The sequence below is a fragment of the Hakea prostrata genome, chromosome 9 (assembly GCF_041222555.1).
Source record: "Hakea prostrata isolate BN-2017 chromosome 9, UWA_Hpros_2, whole genome shotgun sequence".
In the NCBI taxonomy this organism is placed as follows: Eukaryota; Viridiplantae; Streptophyta; class Magnoliopsida; order Proteales; family Proteaceae; genus Hakea; species Hakea prostrata.
The window spans coordinates 13,126,260-13,135,391 of record NC_142608.1 but is presented as its reverse complement, the minus strand read 5'-3'; the positions used below and the strand labels follow the sequence as shown (position 1 = coordinate 13,135,391).

The following is a 9,132-nucleotide window of genomic DNA, read 5'->3' as shown; positions in this document are numbered from 1 at the left end:
GGGTGTGGTGGTGGTGGTGCATATATTGGTGGGTCTGGTGGCATATCGTATTCATATATTGCATCCAAAATACTAGTTGTCCCCGAGCCACTAGGAGGGAAAATCTGGACACTCTGATGATGATGATGATCCCAACCATCATAACCCCCATAAGTAGATGTAATCCTTTAGAGTCGTCAAAGCTCATGAATTATACCTATAGTAGTGCGAACTCCTAGAAGACGGGTATGTCCCATCGTGTCCATGGGAAGGAGGGACACCATAACCATAAGTGCCATAGCCATAAGCAGATGTGGATCCTACGAACTCCTCCAAGCTCATGGACCCCATCACTCCCAACAAGCTGTCTGTCGGATTGAAATGGTCGTATGAGCCATAGATTGAGTATCATCACTATACCCATAGCAATGCATGCTGCTTCTCCCCACTGGCCCCTGCCCCTCCTTGGCCAAGTGTAGCTTGTAGTACGACCACGATGAAGCTCACCATCATGAACGTCATCATGGGTGGCATGCGTATATTGAGTCTCTCTACTGTATCTCTCCGAGGGATGCAGTGTCTCTGATAATGGAATATGTAATCGCTCATGTACTCCACCACCACCAGGACCGGCGTCATCATCATCATCATCATCATCTCTTCAAGTCTTACTGGGACTGGGTGTAAAATCCGGCCCAAACCTAGCCAGGACACCCTATTTGTTTTGGGTGAAGAAAGACTCGTTTGATGTTAGACCTTAAAGTTGGACCTTGATTTCAGTGTTATTATCTTGAAAGCTTTAGGAAGTCATGCCAGACCTTTCCCTTAGGGTAGATATGTAATGTCCAGCCTTATCCTAACCTTGACCGGGCCCAGAATCTGTTATGTTTGTAGGTCCGAAGCCCCAAAGTGGGGGAAAAAGAGACTTGTGGACCCTTTTGGTTGATGATTTGGTGTTGGAGCCCAAGCCCATGGACATTGACGATGATGCCCCTCACTTGAGAGCATTGTCAATGTTAGTTTTGAATCTACACACCGAAGAGGGGTGAATTAGTTGAAATACCTAATGAACTCCTGTGCTCAATCCGAAGGTATTTATGGAACTAGACTTCTTGATTGACTTGTAGGAGAAAACCCAACTCAATTTGACCCCGTATAGCCCTCTGAATCCCTGTCCGAAGTTGCTGAACTACTCCTGGATTTTCTGCTAAAACCTGTTTTGGTCGATCCTCTTTGGTCGATGCCATCAACCAAAGAGCATCTACCAAACAAGCCCAGATTCGAGAAAAAAGATGCTTTTGGATATTCCTTCCTCTATTTAAGTGAAACCTCGAACCTAGAACCATATTTTACTCATTTCAACACTTGAGAACGTGGGAAGGCTCCTCTTAGGCTCCTCCTTGGCTTGGGTGATGATCTTTTACAAAAATCATTGTCTCTCTTCTCTAATCTCTTCTCCAAGGTATGTAATCTCTCACTCTCTCTCTAATATACTTCTACCTCATTTTGTTCTTGCTACTGAGTTCGTGAAGAAAGTTTTGCAACCTTGCAACCACCTATTCTACAAGCTCTTTTGCTTTGAATAAACCTCTCTTCACCCTTTCCATTCTATGATTCTCATACATGATGTTCTTGCTTTCTTATTTTGATTTTTCTCTTCTTTACAACATGAATTCATCTCTTAATCTGATTTTCTCTTTCAATTAGGTCTGATTATGTTAGTAATTGTCTATATTCTATTGTTCATCATTCTATTGAGTAAATTCCTAGGTTCTCTTGAAGTTGCAATGATTTTCATTGAAGACTATGGTTCTAGCATATAGAACATAGGATTTCAAATTGGGGGTTTTCAAATTGACCATTGGATCATGTTAATTCTTGCTACGTGGTCTCCTGCTGCTGTTCCTAGCATCCCCTCCAAGTTTCGGATCGATCCGAACCCTGGAATACCAATTTCGGACCAAAATCCCCAAAACCCATTATGCAGCCCCGAAGACAATTTTGGTCGATCATCTTTGGTCGATGCCATCAACCAAGAGCATCGGCCAAACATGCTACTGACAGCAACCTTGCTCCGTTTTGACCCGTTCGACCTCCGATCTTCCCGATTTCTTCTCTAATCTGTTATTTATGTTTGTTTAGGGTCTTAACACTATTATTGGATCATTCCTTTGTGACTCTTGGATCGTCATCAACTCAACTTAAGGTAAGGATGGTTACTTCTATAATAGCATAGATTGTGTGATTTTAGTTTCTATATTAGAATCTTTCGGATTTGTTACCATAAATAGGTTTTTTTGGATATACTACTGTTGCACTCACTTTAATTACAGTAGCTTTATTTACTTGTATTCTTTAGTTTATGAATGTCTTTATCTGTCAATTGTATATGAGATGGATCCTATTATGGTATATTTTCTATATACTGTAAATGTATATGATATGATTGATTTGTGATTGTGACTGATTAAGTATGGTTCGGGAAGGAGAGGTGTCCTTTTGACACTTCTGTCCTTGGACACCTACGGGAATATTATGGGATGTTTTCGGAGATGCCCTTCGACACCTTCCTAAACTGTTGTTTGACATACCTAGGGCTGTCTAGAAGTGTTTGGCTAGGATGTCCCATTATATCAGACCCTAATCGGAGGGTATTGAGACCGAACGACCCATGGTAGCAATGGAGATTTATGGGCGCTCAAGACCGGTAACCAACCCGTGAGAGGACATGAATCACATTGTGGGGGCCATTTATTGGTAGGGTTGCATATGGATAGACTTGGGCTCGCGGGCGCTCAAGACTGGTAACCAACCCGTGAGAGGACGTGAGAGCTTCCCGTTTACCATATGTGGATGACCTATGGCATTGATGAGTCCGTAGTTAGGGACTATGAGGACTCTAGTGTGAAGGATACCGGAAAGGATCGCCAGGGGCGAGGAATGGAAGTATCTAGATCTGACTTGATATAACTAAGTAGAAGACTTGCATTAGCTAGGCTTTACCCTGACATGTGCCAATACTTAGACCAATGGTGATGTGAGAGAGCGGTGAACTATACCCCCAACCATGGAATGTCCCGAGGGATGCCGGACCCACTACCAAACGGCGTTGTGTGATGAGACCTTCCTAAAGAAGTATAGTGCTATGACTTAAAGCATGCCTGCCAATAGAGACCAGCATCCTTAGAGTTAGATTCATGTTTACATTGCCTGTCTCATATCATATTGCATTATGCTTTGCTTTGTAATCCTGCCATTTATGTTATTGTGGATTTAACCTGCCTTACTGGGTTTCTTTCGAAACTCACTCCTTTTGTACCTATTCTTTTGTTAGACTTCTCTACAGGTTCGGAATACCATGACGGTACGTACGAGGAAGCACAAGGTGAAGAAGATGAAGACTGAAGAAGAAGAAGAGCTAACTGAAGATGTGGATTAGATTTCTCTTATTTCTTCTAGACTTTTATTTTTCTTGCATTAGCTTAGGGCTTTGCCTTAGATTTCGATCTACCTTCCGCATATGTTTGTGGAGTATATTTCTGCTATACTCTACAGTTTCCTTTTTATTTGGTATCATATTTTTCGCACTCTGATATTCTTAGTGATCTTTCTGAGATCCTTTCTTGAATTTCATTATTTACTTATTAGAATACAATGATTTGTTCTTGCTTTTGATTATGTTATTGTGCTAAATGGATATCATCGTTCCTAAACTTGATCTTTTGGGCTGTGGATCACTCCCTCGGGTAACCCAGATAGGGTAGAGGCTGGGTGGATTTGGCGGGATGTGACACTGGGAGCAAGGGTGTCATCCAGATCATCCTCGCAAGTGCAAGGCTCCACCATCCAATCCTCATCCACAGTGGCATAAGCCGCCGATGCATGTGCCCGCCCCTATTGAGATGCCATGTACTCATCTACATTAACTCCAGTAGCTTGAGAAATTTATGGGTCTGGCCTACCTCCAAGCTAGTCTAACACCGGCTCACCCTTGTCCAACAACCAATTAGTGAGGGGATGGTGCTCATCTTCAGTGACCTCGAAGATATCGTCAAGCTAGATGTCCCTCTTCTGTGAACCACGGTTAGCATGTATCCTAGCATGCTCTATCTTAACCTCATGTTGTAGTGGCAATACACAAGGTCAATTAGGCACTGACTTCCTAACTGTTCCTCCTCTTGGAGTGAATCATGCAAAATGTACTCCAGTTCCTCTCACATCCAGAGGCAGAGTAAGTCTCGGAGAGGATCTTCACTGCCACTCTCTGGAGGTTCTCTATATTGCCCTCATATAGAACCCACCACTCAGCTGCATTATCACAAATACATTTAGTTAATACTTTAATGCTTTACAAAAAAATCGTATTTATATGTAAAATGTAATAATAATAATCATGCATCTAACCTGGATCATTACTTTGTCAACTCTGTGTAGTAGCATCTGAACAAAAGGCCCCAAGTGCATCTCTAAACATCTTTATTTACAATAATTTGTATTGATGGTTAGCTAAATTCTTTCAAAAATAAAAAGCAAATACTAAGTTATAAATTCTTGATATCTCCCCTCCGTGTGGCAATTTGACTCGACCATTGTGTTCGGCTCCAAGTTTAAAATAACCTGCATGACGACATTGAGCATGTCTGACCTCTACCCCAAATTTTTGTTATACTAATGTTTGGGATTGAGAATAACAGCTGCACAATTTACAAACTCACAATTAGAAACTTAGAGATGTGTTTGAATGAATTATTAATACAAAAAATTAATAACCCACACTAATTACTTACCTGCCCTATGCAACAGATACATCGAATGAGTGGTCCATCGATCATGCACAATATTCAAGTAAGCAGCGTGACCGTTGGGGTTTTCTCTTTGTATGGCTATCTTCATGCACCCCAAGGGCTAAATAAATGTGGGGCAAAGTGGCCTCCCTCAAGGAGAAGTCAACCATACGCAAGACCTTGATTATGAGCTCCAAAGTCTCTAACACAATAGTCGCATTCCTTCAGAAGTCATCAGATGTGATTGTCACTTGTGCTATGCACCCATTATTCATACTGAATTATCACCAACACAATAAGTTAGTAATAGATACTACATATTAGATATTCATAGTATAAATGTACAAGAAATTGTTAAATGAAACAGCAGGTAGATAAAATAAAATAATAAACAATAATAAATAAATAACTCCTTACTTAGATCCAACCCAAGAAAACCACACCCCCAATGCAAACATAGCTCTGAGGCCCGCCGTCCTCTCCTGGATACTGTGGAGGGCAATTGCTGCGTCTGTACTCACAAGTGCACGAGGTAACCCAAGTAAGAGAGTAAGAGACATGCCGTTCCCACGAGGATTGAAAAGAGTCAAATTACATACCAATTATAAAAACACTTATAATTATCCAGTGATAAAAACTGTGAATTAACTACGGATTATACTAACAACCACAAAGGAAAATACTAAGCAAATCGATTAACGAAAAATACTAGAGTTCCGATTTCACCAAACATGATATAGATTATTGATCTATTCCCCCCTTCTCATATAACCAATTTAATCTCTACTCTTGTCGATGAGATTTCCTAAATTATATTACCTCATTTATTACGCTTGAGGATCCCTAACATATTAAACCCCTTTACTAGTTATGCTTAGAGGATCAATTTAACATATCGCATTAAACACAATAAACTCATAAATAAGTTCAGACATTATGAACAAAATTGAAGAAAACAAGAGGGAGAATTGAATTATATGAAAGGCGAATAAAACCAATAATTATCTCATGTAAGGATCCATCTAACCCTAGCAATAAAAAGAAGAAACGAAGTAATTTCCTAGATTACATGGGGTATGATTTTTGACACAGTTTGAAGCAAACTCTAAGTTCCTAATTTGACTCAACCAAGAAATTCGTTAGTCTAGGTTGCATTCAAATAGAAATGACTTTGAGAGCTCAAATACACAATCCCCACTATTGAATTTAAGTATCAAGAAGTTTTGAAGCTCTCCTCCAGAAATTCCAGTTGTTTACTTTAGTTTTGTCAACACTTCTGCACTCTGATTTGGTTTTGAGATCCTTGTTACTTGATATTTTTCTTTATATTATAACATTGCTTTATTTTTCTCATGATTGGACTATTGTATGGAATGGTTGGTGATTGTCAAAAACCTAATCTGTGGGACTGTGGATCACACCCCCGGGTATTCAGGTAAATGTATACCAACTGGGTGGATGTGACAATCATACTAGTGGCCGTCGTGAGTTCAAAATAAAGTCTTGTGAGCATCTGGTTCATGAATGAACACCTAATGGCAACCGGAATGGAGATCGAGCTTGGAGAAGATGGTGGCGCCGTTCAATTCGTTTAATAGTTCATCTACCGTTGGAATCAGAAACCAGTCTAGAATAGGGATTACATTCAATGCTTTGTGTCAACACAAAACCTCCAGGTTCCATTCTCCTTTTTCACCAACAAAGCTAGAAAGAGAAAGGGCTCATTTTGTGTCTGATGATTTTGGTTGCCAAAATCTCATGAACCTATTGCTATATTTCAGCCATCTGACAATAGCGGTAGCGATACAGACAGACGTTTACAGGATCCACTGTCGGCATCAGATGGATGTGGTGGCTCTGTTCTTAGTGAGGAAGAAGACTGGTGGATTCTGAAAACATTGAGTTGAAAAGCAAAGGAGTTAAGTGAGTGCGGCATCTTTGGAATTAGCTCGCTGAGTCGGTCCAAGTTGGAGTTCTAATTGATAGAGGGCTACAAAAGCATTTGTGGCTGCTAGGTGATGTACATCGTGATAACGCAATTGTGTTGGCACTGTGGTGGGGTCACCTTGGAGAGTAATTACGTGGTTCTGATCCGTATAGGGTAGTTAATTATTTACAGTCGAATTGGACTAGACTAGCTGGGCCAACCACTGCACACTTAGGACCAAATATATGAAAAGTATTGAGGGTTAAACGTGAATTACATATTGACAAAAAAACATCCGTTTGTACTTTGTATTGTTACACGCATCGAAGCCCTTGTAGTTTCCCTTATTACACGATGTTGATCTTCATCCATGACCAACAAAGAATCCCTAAAGCTGCTTCTTAAGGATCTATCATTGCATAACCATAGAATCTAGGCCACTAAAATGGGTGACAATTGCTCTTATAAATTACAATGTAATCGTATAGATAAGCAGAATGAATAAATAAAAGAATACTACATAGTTAACTTAAGCAGAATGAATAAATTGAAAGAATATTACATAGTTAACTTCCAGGCAGGCATACCCAAATGGTGCAACTATGATACAAAAACAACTACGAATGCTGGATCAACACTATAAAGTACTATAAAATAAAGAATGAATTGAATAGTGTACATTAAAAAATTACTATCTGCTATATCAGATCATCATCAAACGTCAGCTCAGTTGTCAATGAGTCAATGACTAACCCCTCCAGTGAGAAGGTCAAGGTTTGATCTATTTGATCCACCCTGATATGCTATATCAGATCGAAGATGGATGCATCTAGCTTCATCAGATGCAATAATTTGATGATCGAGTAATACTGAGACTGTATAAGATACCATTCATAGCCCAAGATCAATATCTTCCTCCAGTAACACCCAAGAACCATCTGCAACTTGAACCATTCCATTATTCTTCTCAACCCACCATGAAACGGGCACATCATATTCATCCTTCAACCCATCCATGTACTTGTTCACACGTGCAATATCATGATCAACTTCTAGCTTAAATCCTCCTTTCGCCCCTTGGGTACCTGCAACACCATGCAAGTAGGCTTCCAAGCTATGCCAACTTGAAATATTGCCCGGATGCTTCAAGTAGTTAGACTCTCTAGTGTCGATCTTCAGTTCCTGTCCAACATTAGAGTAGCCAAAGCGTGGGTATGTAGGGACGATGTCAGGTTCGTTGGTGATCCGCAACACTCGGAGGTCATCTAATCCGGCACAGAACTTCCGGAAGTCGCCATCTCCGACGCGAGGGCTGGCGAAGACAAAGGCCGTCACTGGGCATGACTTGTTTGGTTGGTCCTTGGGCTTGTTCACCGCATTAGCAGCTATGTCTGCTGCGTTTATTGTTGCTAGGGATGCTCCCAAGCTGTGGCCTGTCACAGTTACGCTGATCTCTTCGTTCTTGTATTTTTCCACCAGTCTTCTCACCTCACTCAATACCTGAGTTCTTGCACTGGACTTGTTATAGCGAGAGCGTGGATCATTGGACGTATACATGGAGTACCAGCCTCGATGCACATCAACATGGTCGGCATCTGGGCCAAATATGGAATCATCAGCAGACACCAATATGAAGTTAATGTCGTTGGCCCATTCCATAGCCTGCTGGGTGCCTCTCCATGCAATCACAATATCTCTCCTTCCCAGAGCCTCCTTTCCTTCATCAGTCGCCACTGCAACGTAACCAATCCAATTGGATTCCTTGTTCCATGCCTCCCTCGACAATGACTTCACGAGCAAACCATTAGGCAAGTCTACTGAGGAAGTGGCATAGAGGAACTTGGTCACCTCATACTTGAATGGGTTGCCTATATCCAACCACCGGGGAAACCCCCCCCCCCCCGCCCCCCCAAAACCACCCCCCCCCCCCCCCCCCCCCCCCCCCCCCCCCCCCCCCCCCCCCCAAAACGAACCCACCTATGGAGGATGAGGTCCCGCCTCTAAACCCTTCCATAATCACTGACGCTGTCGCGGTATACCATCACGCCGTGTGGGGGTCTAGAGGTGAAGCCAGCATCGTTGTCATGTCGCCTTCGACCCAGTTTGTACCATAATGGATGATATATCGCCGTGGAGATCGATATCGAGCGGATCACAGCATGTTACTGCCATTATCATCCTAGGTCCCGTCTTAGCTGCTTCCATCTCTTGGATAGAAATGCTTTCTCTAACACTACCCATCTTTTCTGGGATTCTAGCTTAGACTCAATTATCGAAATACAAGTTTGAATCAGAGAGATTTGTCTTTGGTTTCTTGTTGATTGAATTGAGAGTTCCTTGTATTGTCCTATCATACCCATTACAAATATATAGTTGAGTTTCTTGGACCAAGTCAGCTGGTCTTTAAATCAAGAGCAAAGAAGCTACTTGGGCACTTTCCAT

At 41.6% G+C, this 9,132-nt stretch overlaps 1 pseudogene; it reads right to left on the bottom strand.

The window, feature by feature from the left end:
* Positions 1-7,229: 7,229 nt before the first annotated feature.
* Positions 7,230-8,931, bottom strand: LOC149004721 (phospholipase A1-IIgamma pseudogene; annotated as a pseudogene).
* Positions 8,932-9,132: the final 201 nt, after the last annotated feature.